The sequence below is a fragment of the Macadamia integrifolia genome, chromosome 7 (genome assembly GCF_013358625.1).
Source record: "Macadamia integrifolia cultivar HAES 741 chromosome 7, SCU_Mint_v3, whole genome shotgun sequence".
Taxonomy (NCBI): domain Eukaryota; kingdom Viridiplantae; phylum Streptophyta; class Magnoliopsida; order Proteales; family Proteaceae; genus Macadamia; species Macadamia integrifolia.
Genome location: NC_056563.1, coordinates 13,081,969 through 13,094,178, shown reverse-complemented (window position 1 = coordinate 13,094,178; position 12,210 = coordinate 13,081,969).

The following is a 12,210-nucleotide window of genomic DNA, read 5'->3' as shown; positions in this document are numbered from 1 at the left end:
GAGCTTCCAGTCATGGTTCCAACGCACTTCGTTTCATCTTGATCGGATATCATATGAAAAAGTTATAAGTGTTTCTGTGAAACCGGTTCGAAAATCAAAACCAAATATCCATAAGTTGCTCTCGGTGTTGGGTGGATTTTTTGGAATTTATTTTTGAAATTTGAAGGGCGTTTATGTAATTATAAGATTTTGAAGGTCTGAGTTGCAGGGGGTCTTTAAGCACTGAAATATATGGAGGCAGGGGCTTGATTGTAATAAAAGAGAGTATAGGGTTGTACAATGGAGGGTTCAGATGAAGCCACGTAGGCCTTATTCTCATCTAACGGCTGCTGAACTTAGGTGCTGATGAGACAGTTAAGATTCTTACACAAAGATCCTCATTGGTGAAGTGCATCGGACATCATGGTGTGGCGCCTCACCATATTGAGTCTTGATTGTGTATAGAATCTATAAAGAGATTCTTCATATCTTGATCTGAACCAATCATATCAGATCGGTTCTGATCTAACGGTCAAGATCGATGGAGATTTATTAAAGTTAGCTGATAGCGAGACCAACCATTCAGTGATCGACAATGCGTCTGACAATGTCAGCGATTATGTCATGATGACGTGATCTTTGACTTTGTAAGAATCAAATCTAATGGTTTAGATCTATTGTTTGCTGGTTTAATCGGACGGTTTAGATTATAAGATCTTTTAGATGAAATCTACGGTCAGATTTTGCCCCTATTGTGTGCACCGTCGGCGTAGCCTACGCCACTCCTACAAAGATTCAATTTCAGGCTATCTCATTGCTCCAACTTCAAATGGTCATATCTCCCTCATTTTAACTCGGATTTGGGTGAACCAAGTTGCTACTTCTTCGTTTTTTCAAGTCCTACACAATGAAATCAAGAAAAATGAGTTTTGAGTGAAGAAAGGCTACGGTTTTGGTAAGATAAACTTCTTTCTCTTTGTTGGTCCTTGAATGAACATAAATACTTGATGATAAATGTTCTTAGGCTATTAAATGAGGTAAAAGAGATGGTTGAGGTGTGTTAATGATACATTAACTCAAATTCAAGGAGGAAGAGAAGAAATCAAGGATGTATTTGCTTTAAAGAGCAAGAAGTCAAGGAGAGAGAAGGTGTGAGCACCAAACTTGTCAATACAAGTTTCCAGTCATCCCAGGCAATCGGTTGTGAGATTATCTGTCACACCCTGTTCACACTGAACCGGAGCGGTGACCGAGTTAACACCGGTTAACCCAAACCTGTCAGGATCATCAGATACTGTATTCCACCACAGCATACGCACAACTAATATAAGTTCATCAGATCAGCGGAAGACTAAGTTTTACCTGTGAATAAATCCCATATCCTTGATACCCGGATAGTGATACAATAATTATATACATTTGGGCCTGAAGGCATGATATATACACAAAAGGATAAAATTCAAATATCAAGTACATAAGGAAATTCACAAAAACAATCAGAGTACACAGATCGGCTCAGTATCAAGGCTGGAGCTCAGCTTGGCATCAAGGGTCGTGCCCAGCTCAGCATCACATAGAAGAGCTCAGCTCGGCCTCAGAAGTGGAGCTCAGCACGGCCTCAAAGGTGGAGCTCAGCTCGACCTTAGAACTGCTGTCCCGCAACACAGCTCTCGCACGAGCAGTCGGTGCCGTGCCCTAACTCCTCAGGGGTCCACCAGCCCTCTTCAAGAAACTCGACTGTGGGACCCACCCCATGCTCCTCAGATGTATGACCTGCAAAATCATCTAAAAAGGGGTGCACACGTGGGATGAGCTCACTAGCTCAGTAAGTAGAAAGATGGATCACACACAACAGTCCACACATCACAACACATCATATGCACTACATGCCATGCTATACATTTTAAATCACATCCACCTAAGCAACATTACTAAGTCCTTGGTTTTAGTACTACTACAATCACAGTGCGTGTATACTCCGGGTACGAGCTGCGAACTCCCTCTCGCGATACACCCATAGGGCTGTTGGAGAAGGCCCACCGTGAGCACTGGTTCTCAACAGAAATGTAAATGACTGAAAATAAAGGTGCTGATCCAACAATTTAAAAGCAGTACGATCGACCCTCTTGAATGTACCACCGGGGTTGCCGACTGTCCTACACGACTCGTCGGGCGTAATGCCTAACCGCCACAGTGTCCGACAACCGCGACCCCTGCTTCCCCCCAAATGGTAACCCAACACCTTAACCCCTGTTGGGAAGGGTTGTAGCACGGGATGGTGAGAATCCTAATACCGCATGCTCCTATATGACAATAGTACGATTGCATAGTGCCACCGTGTCCCATTCCACGGGCCACCAATGCATTCGTTTCCAAGCCGACTACGGCATCTAGTCTATCAATGCATTATGCGCCATGATGTCCACATTCAACATATAACATCTCATTCAATTGGCATCTGAAAAGTAAACATAACACATATGCACATCAATGTGTGGAATGACTAATCTACATAGCATATTCATGATGAAAAAACTAGATTAGATATATTTAAATGAATGCCAAACAATGCCTTGAAACAAGGCCAAACATCCTCTCCCCACTTACCTGTAGCGTACAAAGATTTCTGTTCGGTACGGGTGAGATCCGGAGCGAATCGGGTAGGATTTGGTAAATCTAACATAATTGAGCGGGGTTAGTACTTCACCATTTTAGAATCAAAATTAATGAAATACGACATCAAAATCGTGTTTAGGACGTCAAAACAAGGTCACACGTCCGATTTGGGTCCAATCGGACGTAAGAATCACCTTCGGGGCCACGCGGGTGGGTCAGACAGGTGGGTAGTCTGGCCCACCGGTATACCCACCGGTTGGGACCGGCGGGTAGGGGCCCGCCGGTTGTACCCGGTGGTTTGGCCAGGGACCCTTGCTAGGACTGGAGGGGTAGGGGCCCGTCGGTTGGGCCCGAAGGCCCCCCTCCCTTCTCAGGTGGGTACCCACAGGCGGGTAGGGGCCCACCGGTTGTACCCACCGGTCTTGGCGGGAAACACCCTATTTCTTCCCAACTTTCTCCATTCTTTGGGGATTTAAATGGGGCTTTTTCTCACCCATTCTTCACAACTTCAAGGTCCTATAGGATGGTTCTAACCTAGATCTAGGTTAGATTCAAGTGAGGGAAAACCATCTTACCTTCTTTGCTCAAGAACGACTTCAAACCCTCCAAATCACTTCAAACCCACAACGTTCTTTTCACCTTGTCAATATCTCTTCAAATCCTTCAAGATCAACACATAAATCATCTATTAAACCTTAGATTCATCATTTCAAAGGGGATTTACAAGATCTCAAGAAACCATACTCGAATTAAGGGTTTAAAGCTTGGATATGGTGAATGTTCACAAAACCTAACTTTTTTTACCTCCAACTGTAGATCTAGAGTTGAAGATCACTCTCCCGGCACCGGAATGGGAAGATCGAGCTTCGGCGCTGCTGAAATCCCTCTTTTCTTCCTCTTCCTTCTCTTCCTTTCTTCTTCCCTTTCTTTTCTCTCTCCTCTTTACTTTTCTCACCAACGTACGGGGGTAATAAATGGAAAGAAGAGAAAATCATAAAGCTTTATATATAATTCCTAATAAGTGAATAGTGCACTTGGATGGGTCACTCAGGTGGGTGGGTGTACCCACCTGTCCTACCCACCTGAGGGCCAAACTTGGGATTTTGACCGGGTTCGAGCCTCGTCGAGAACCCCACCCCCGGCATACGATGTAGCATACGTATATACCTTAAAATACGGATATAATACCTGCTTTATCCGTACATAGCCTTATGGTAGGTGCATGTACACGGCTTGGGTACTCCCGTCTCTTCTGGCACTGGCTCGGACTTGTCGGGCCAGCCGGTGTTTAAGGTCACCCGAGCCATCATAGCCCATAAGGAACCCGCTCTAATTTCCTCTGGCTCGGTTCCTGCATGGTTAAATCGGTTCAACCACGAAATCAGACCGGGTTTAAGAAGCAGGGTATTACATTACCCCCCCTTCTAAAAAATTTTGTCCTCGAAATTGCGTACCTGGTTGATCAAAAAGATGAGGGTACTTGGCTCGCATTTCTTCTTCTACCTCCCAAGATGCTTCTTCAAGTGAATGATCAGCCCATCGCACCTTTACATAGGAAATGGAGCGGTTGCGAAAGGTTTTCACCTTCCGGTCCAAAATTTCAGCTGGCTGTTCTGTGTAGGTCATATCAGCTTCTAGGTACTCTGGTTCCACGGTTAGTACATGAGATGGATCATGCACGTATCTCTTCAGCATGGATACATGGAATACATTGTGAACATCCCCAAGCGAAGGTGGTAGAGCAAGCATGTAGGCTACTGAGCCAACCCGGGATAAGATCTCAAATGGTCCGATGTATCTTGGGCTCAACTTCCCCTTTCTGTGAAACCTTTGCAAACCTTTAGTAGGAGAGATCTTGAGAAATACCTTTTCTCCTGGCTGAAATTCAATATCCTTCCTGCGGGTGTCCGCATAGCTCTTTTGACGGGACTAAGCTGCTTTAATCCGTTCTCTAATAACGTCGACTTTGTCACAAGTCATTTGGATCATCTCAGGTCCTAACATTCGACGTTCGCCTACCTCATCCCAATACAAAGGAGTCCTGCACTTTCTGCCATATAACGCCTCATACGGAGCCATTCCAATTGTAGCTTGGTAACTGTTATTATATGCAAACTCCATAAGAGGTATATATTCTTCCCAACTGCCACTCATCTCCATTGCACATGCCCTGAGCATGTCTTCTAATATCTGTATGGTTCGCTCCGACTGACCATCTGTCTGTGGGTGAAAAGCAGTACTCAAGTTCAATTGTGACCCCAAGGCACGTTGTAAGCTTTTCCAAAATCTGGAAGTGAACCTTGGGTCCCTATCTGAAACAATGCTCACTGGCACTCCATGTAAGCGCACTATATTGTCCATGTAAAGTTGTGCTAGTTTGGTCATGGAGAACTTGGTCTTGATAGGAATAAAATGAGCAATCTTGGTAAGCCGATCCACGATCACCCATATCGCGTCCATTCCCTTAGGTGTACTTGGTAGCCCGATGATGAAGTCCATTGTAATCCTTTCCCACTTCCATTCTGGTACTGGGAGTGGCTGAAGGGTACCATAAGGTCATTGGTGCTGAGTTCCGAGCAAAATTCTCGATGAAGCGCCGGTAATATCCAGCCAAACCCAAGAAGCTTCTAATTTCGGTAACATTCTTGGGGCTTTCCCATTCCACTACTGCTTTTACTTTAGCAGGATCTACTTCGATTCCGGCCTTAGACACTACGTGCCCCAGGAATCCAACTTGTTCAAGCCAGAATTCACACTTGCTGTACTTGGCAAACAACTGTTGTTCCCTCAACCTCTGTAACACCATTCTCAAGTGTTGAGTGTGCTCCTATTCGGTCTTGGAGTAGATCAAGATATCGTCAACGAAAACAATTACCCATTTGTCGAGCACATCCTGAAATACTCGATTCATTAGATCCATGAATGCTGCCGGCGCATTGGTTAACCCGAAGGACAACACTAGGAACTCATAGTGACCGTATCGAGTCCTAAATGCTGTTTTGGGTATATCACTACTCTTTATCTTGAGCTGATAATAGTCGGACCCAAGGTCTATCTTTGAAAATACCCTGGCTCCCTGCAACTGATCAAATAAATCATCAATGCGTGGCAATGGATACCGGTTCTTAATGGTTAGCTTATTCAACTCCCGGTAATCTATGCACATACGCAAACTACCATCCTTCTTCTTGACAAACAACACTGGGGCACCCCAAGGTGAAACACTTGGGCAAATAAACCCCTTTTCTAATAATTCCTGCAACTGCATCTGCAACTCCTTCAATTCAGCTGGTGCCATCCTGTATGGAGCCTTAGATACCGGAGCTGCTCCAGGAGTCAAGTCTATGGCAAACTCCAACTCTCTATCAGGTGGTAAATGCATCAGATCATCTGGGAAAACGTCGGGAAACTCTTTAACCACCTTTACCTCTTCTAGAGGTGTAAGTCTTGCATCCACATCGAGTACCGATGCTATGTAACCCTGACATCCACTTTCTAGCAACTTTACCGCTTGAAGAGCGGAGACAAGGACCTTCCTCACCCTTTTCATTGTATCTGCTCGGTATACCCACTCTTTCCCTTCGTCATCTGTCACCTTAATCAGCCTTTCCGCACAGATCACATTAGCTCGATGAGCCGACAACCAATCCATACCCAATATAACATCAAAATTCTGCATATTGAATTTAATGAGTTGTGCATCAAAGTTCTTCCCACTAATCTCCACTGGGCACGACCCATACACTTCCTTCAGCTGTGTAATTTTACCAGTAGGCATACTAACAATCATTCCATGGTCTAGGATCCTGGGTGACATCCCAAGTTTCCCTACAAATCTCTTAGATGCGAATGAATGAGTAGCTCCTGAATCGAATAAAACATAGGCTGGTATGCCTGATATGGGTAGGATACCTAGTATAACAATGTATAATTTCAGCAGGTCATCAATATTAATCATAATGAATTGCTTAATTTAAAATGTACCTGCAACTACTTCTGTACTGGCTTCAGCTTCCTCGGCTGATAGAGCATACATCCTTCCCTGCGGTTGATTTCCCCGAGGCAAGGGAGGTCGGTACGCAGAGGGCTGACTGGAGGGCAAGGCTGGTCTGGCCCGACAGTCTTTTGCATAATGCCCATATGAATGGCAGTTGAAGCAACAAATCTGAGACGTCGGAACTGGAGTGGGGCCCCTCTGCACCTGACCCGTTGCAGATGGAGGTCGAGGTGGCCTTGGAGCTGTAGGTGCCACACTAGCGTTCGGGCGAAAAGAGGTGGAACCCGAACCACCAACTGGCCTAGGAGGGTAGCCAGATGGCCTATAAGGCTGCCTATACACAGGCCCAGAACTGTATGATCCGCGGTATGCCTTGGAGGAATTTCCCATATATGGGAATGGATTTGTTCTCTTCCATAGTCCAGGGGTGAGGGACTGTTCACCCTTTTGCTTATCTTCCATGGTCTTGGCCTTCTGCACAATCTAGCCATACTCGGTCAAATCCAGTACCTCAAGTACGGACCCAATAGATGCCTTTAGGCCCTTTAGGAACCTTGCCACCTTCTCTTCAGCTGTCCTCATATGCCTTGGGGCAAAATGGAACAAACTCTCAAATTGTTGTTGGTACTCAAGGACAGTCTTACCTCCTTGAGTTAAGGCCATGAACTCAGTCTCCTTTCGGTCTCTGAAACTGCGCGGATAATGGTTGTCCAATAACAACTCCTTGAACTGCTCCCAAGTGGGTTCTGGATGAGCAGCCAACAATATAGGGTTGGAGGCTTGCCACCAAGAATTTTCCTCTTTCTTGAGTTGCAACCCAGCACAAATGAGTTTCTGGGCATCCGTGCACTCAAGCACCTCAAATATCTTCTCTAATTCTTGGATCCACTGATCCGGTTCCAGAGGATCACTCCCCACCTTAGAGAATACAGGTGGTAAGTTCCTCTTGAACAACTCCACTACCCTTGACGTATTACTCGTCGTCGGGAAGTTAGGAGCATAGGCAGGATAGTAGGAGTATGGAGGAGGCATCCCATACTGAGGAACACCGAATGGTGGGATTGGAGGTGTACCCCCCACTTGTGGTCCCGTTCCCGACCCTACAGGTGGGTCCTGCGGAGTGAGTACCCGGGGAGGTTGACCCGATTGAGAAAAGTCCAACTGTTACTGGATGGCAGTCATAAATGCTTGCTGTTGCTGAAGCATTTGTTGCTGAAAAGCTTGTTGGGACTGCTGAATTATTGTAGCAACATCTCCCAGTGTGATAACCGGTGGAGGGTCCGGGAGTGCAGTCATAGGTGGGTCCCCATGTGCCCCACCCTGACCAAGGGTCTCTGGAGGTAGTGGAGGTGAGGTATGCCCCACAGAGCGGGACCTCCTGGGATTTTGTGGTCGACCGACCCGACGAGGACCCCGCGAGGTACCTCGGGCATTACTACCGGATCTAGTACGTACCATCGTATCCTTGTACCTGGAACACATCACACACCATATTGGTTAAACACCGTAGAATTGATTTCGGCACACAATCATATGCTATTATATGAGGTGTTGTTGTGTATGATAGCCTGTAAATAATCGCAGCTCAATTCCAAAAATACAGGCAAAGTCCCCAACAGACATGTCAATGGTCCCACTTGACCATAGCATATTAATCATAGGAATAATATCAATTGTGAAACTCAATGTAATCATGCTAGGAGGAGAGAAGGGGAAAATTTTTTTTTCAAAATTTCCCAACTGTCACAACCGGTGGGCTGCACCGGCGGGTAGGGGCCCGCCGGTCGAGCCCATCGGTCCTAGTACCTCACACCGGCGGGTGGCACCGATGGGTAGGGGCCCGCCGATCATACCTGTCGGTCTTACTGCCTCACATCGGCGGGTGGCACCGGCGGGTAGGGGCCCGCCGGTCATACCCGCAGGTCTTGCCCGTGTAAAAACACGAACAGGGCCCTACAGACCCTGTTCTGTCTGTTACTTTCCAAATCTCCTTTTCTCTTTCTTCCTTTCTTTCTTGGCGATCTTAGAGGTCTCCTCGGCGATCCTACTCGCGGTTGCACTCATCAACTCAGCATTTTAGAGAAGCGTCACCCTCCTTTCTTCAAGTAAGTTTCTTCTTCTCCTCTTTTCCAGAATTTCCATTTGGGGTAAAATGCATGTATAGACTTCACCTTAGGTTGTCTTTCCTTATTTTTCACCATAGAATAGTATTTCCATGTGATTGTGATGCTTCTACTGTGGCCATTTGTAGTTTATAGGGATTTTGTCTCTTCATTTGGAGAAAACCCCAATTTGTGCCCTAGGTTTCCAAATTTGGGGATTTCTTCAATTCTCACTCTTTTTCTCCAATTGATGACTCCTTTGTGATGCATTCCATTTGATTTACGCTAGATATGCTTTAGATTTCATGAATCCTCCATTATGCTTGGAATCCCCATGTATTTCTATGAAAATCCCTCTTTTTGTATTGGTTTCCTTGGTTCTTCATCCCATACTTGCATTCTTGGAATTCCATAGCCTATTTGGGTATGTTCTTGCACTTTCATGATCCCGCTACTATGGCATTTTGCTCTAGACCTAGGGTTTCAAGCTATTCTCCATTATGCTCTTTGCAGCTATTCCCTCGTCTTATTTATGCTCTTTGCTTTTGCTGTCATTCTACTGTTTTGGCATGTTTCTATGCGTTGTCAACTACCGTGCATCATGTCCATAGGTTCCCTATCATTCCTAGCTTGTCGGCATTTCCATTTTGCGAGTAATTGGGTTTTGGATTTCCCTTTTTAATGCTGCTGTCATTTTCCTTTCTGTACTAACCCTACTTTCTTTTCTTATTGCCAGGATGTCGTCACGCACCGGCAAGGGACCATCTTCCTCTGGCGTTAGACGCAAGACCACCGGTTCTAAGCGGAAGAGTGCAGAGACCAGCTCTTTAGCTCCTCGCACAGGGAGACCCGCACCTGCCCAGTCTGACCCTTCAGACTATGATGAGGAGCACTTCCTTAGTGCAGAGGCCGCAGCCAACTGGCCCAACTTCCTGAAGGGGTCAGTGATGATGGAGAAGACCGTGGTAGTCGAGGACTTCCACAAGGCTAGGCTTCAGGAGAGGTTCTCAGCATTGGGCTGGGACTCTATTCTTCATGTAGACCGACCGTGCTACGAGCAGCTCGTCCGTCGGTTCTATTGTAACCTAGAGGTGTCATATCCGTACGGGGAGTTCACCATCAGCAGCTTGGTGAAGGGGGTGGACATCCAGTTGACGGTGGGCACCTTGGCCAGTATCCTGGGTATATCGGCGGTGGGACACCGATACTACAGTCCCCCCAGGAGTAAGCCTCAGCGACCATTCATAAGCCTGGCGACACCGGACTTCATCTACGAGACCATTTGCGGTAGCAGTAACCGCCCAAAGTCCGAGACGTCCTTCTACCCTGAGGTTCGTCTATTTGTCCGGTTGGTCCAGTTCAACCTGCTCCCCAGAGGAGGTCATCAGAACCAGGTGGGTTTCATGGCGGCTTTCATTGCATTATGTATCTTCACGACTACAGAGGGAGGCGACGAGCACTTGTGCCTCCCATACATTATTCTCAGGACGATGGAGCACCATACTTCCCACCCAGAGGATGGAGGATTCCCTTATGGCAGGATCCTCACTAGGATCTTTGAGTTCTTCGGGGTGGATCTGAGCGGTGAGGAGGGGAAGACTCCGGCTGATAGGTTCGACCGGAGAAACCTCCTGAGGATGGGTCTCCAGACCCTCATGGATTCACCTCCGAGATCAGGAGCTCAGAGAGGTAGGGGTAGGAGGGCTGCCCCTATGGAGGATGTCCCCATGGGAGAGGAGTCCAGTGAGGAGGATGAGGACTACGTTCCTCAGGACGAGGAGGAGGATCTGATGGGTGGCAGCATCCCTGAGGAGGCGCCTCAGGAGTCTAGAGGTCCTGGCCCTAGTTCTTCCAGAGCTGTAGCCTCACCACCTGGGAGTGGTGCCTACGACTTTGAGGGCATGACGTCCTCCATGCGGGCCTTGCAGGATGGCCAGGTTCAGCTACTGAGGCGGCTGGACGAGATTGTCTCCAGGGAGGAACGCATTATGGAGAGGCAGACCACCTTGGAGGATTCCTTCCTCCGGCTGGGTCAGGACTTAGACACCACGGCCAACGCTATCTCAGCAGATTTTGGCCGGCTTCGGAGGGAGGTACGACTGGTGAACGCGAGGTTCAATTATTATAATCATCGCCTCAACGTCAACTCTAGGCCTTCGGCGAACGTGGTGATCATCGACGACGATGACGACGACCAGTGAGGGCTTGGCTCACCCACACCAGTTGTTTACCTGTTTCCTCTTTTTATAGACCTTATTGTATATTTTATTTATTCTCATTCCTTGTATCTGTACTGTAACTGGTTTCATTTATGGAATGATATATTCTTGGATAGTGGATTCTGTGGTGAATTCATATGTGGAGTGCTTGTGTGGTTTGGTTGTGGTGTATTTTGCTATCTGTGATCTTTGTTATATTATATCTGTTGTTTATTAGGTATTTGTGTAAAAATTTTTTTTTTTTTGGAAATCCCATTTTACGCCGTTATGCTGCCGAAATTTCATTGAAATAGTATTCTATAGGTTACATCACCAACCTAATCCCCTTTTATCTATACTCACGCATGCCATGAATGCAATATGTAATGCAATCCCTTTTTATACTTTCTTTCTTTAGCTTTTAATCTTTAAAGCTTTTATATTAACCCAACCCCATTTCCCTATTATAAAGTCTACGGGATTCTAATGGTATGCTGTGAGTGGAGCAGAGCATCACGCTCTGATACCACCGTTTGTCACACCCCGTTCACACTGAACCGGAGCGGTGACCGAGTTAACACCGGTTAACCCAAACCTGCCAGGATCATCAGATACTGTATTCCACCACAGCATACGCACAACTAATATAAGTTCATCAGATCAGCGGAAGACTAAGTTTTACCTGTGAATAAATCCCATATCCTTGATACCCGGATAGCGATACAATAATTATATACATTTGGGCCTGAAGGCATGATATATACACAAAAGGATAAAATTCAAATATCAAATACATAAGGAAATTCACAAAAGCAATCAGAGTACACAGATCGGCTCGGTATCAAGGCTGGAGCTCAGCTCGGCATCAAGGGTCATGCCCAGCTCGGCATCACATAGAAGAGCTCAGCTCGGCCTCAGAAGTGGAGCTCAGCACGGCCTCAAAGGTGGAGCTCAGCTCGGCCTCAAAACTGCTGTCCCGCAGCACAGCTCTCGCACGAGCAGTCGGTGCCGTGCCCTAACTCCTCAGGGGTCCATCAGTCCTCTTCAGGAAACTCGACTGTGGGACCCACCCCATGCTCCTCAGATGTATGACCTACAAAATCATCTAAAAAGGGATGCACACGTGGGATGAGCTCACTAGCTCAGTAAGTAGAAAGATGGACCACACACAACAGTCCACACATCACAACACATCATATGCACTACATGCCATGCTATACATTTTAAATCACATCCACCTAAGCAACATTACTAAGTCCTTGGTTTTAGTGCTACTACAACCACAGTGCGCGTATACTCCGGGTACGAGCCGCGAACT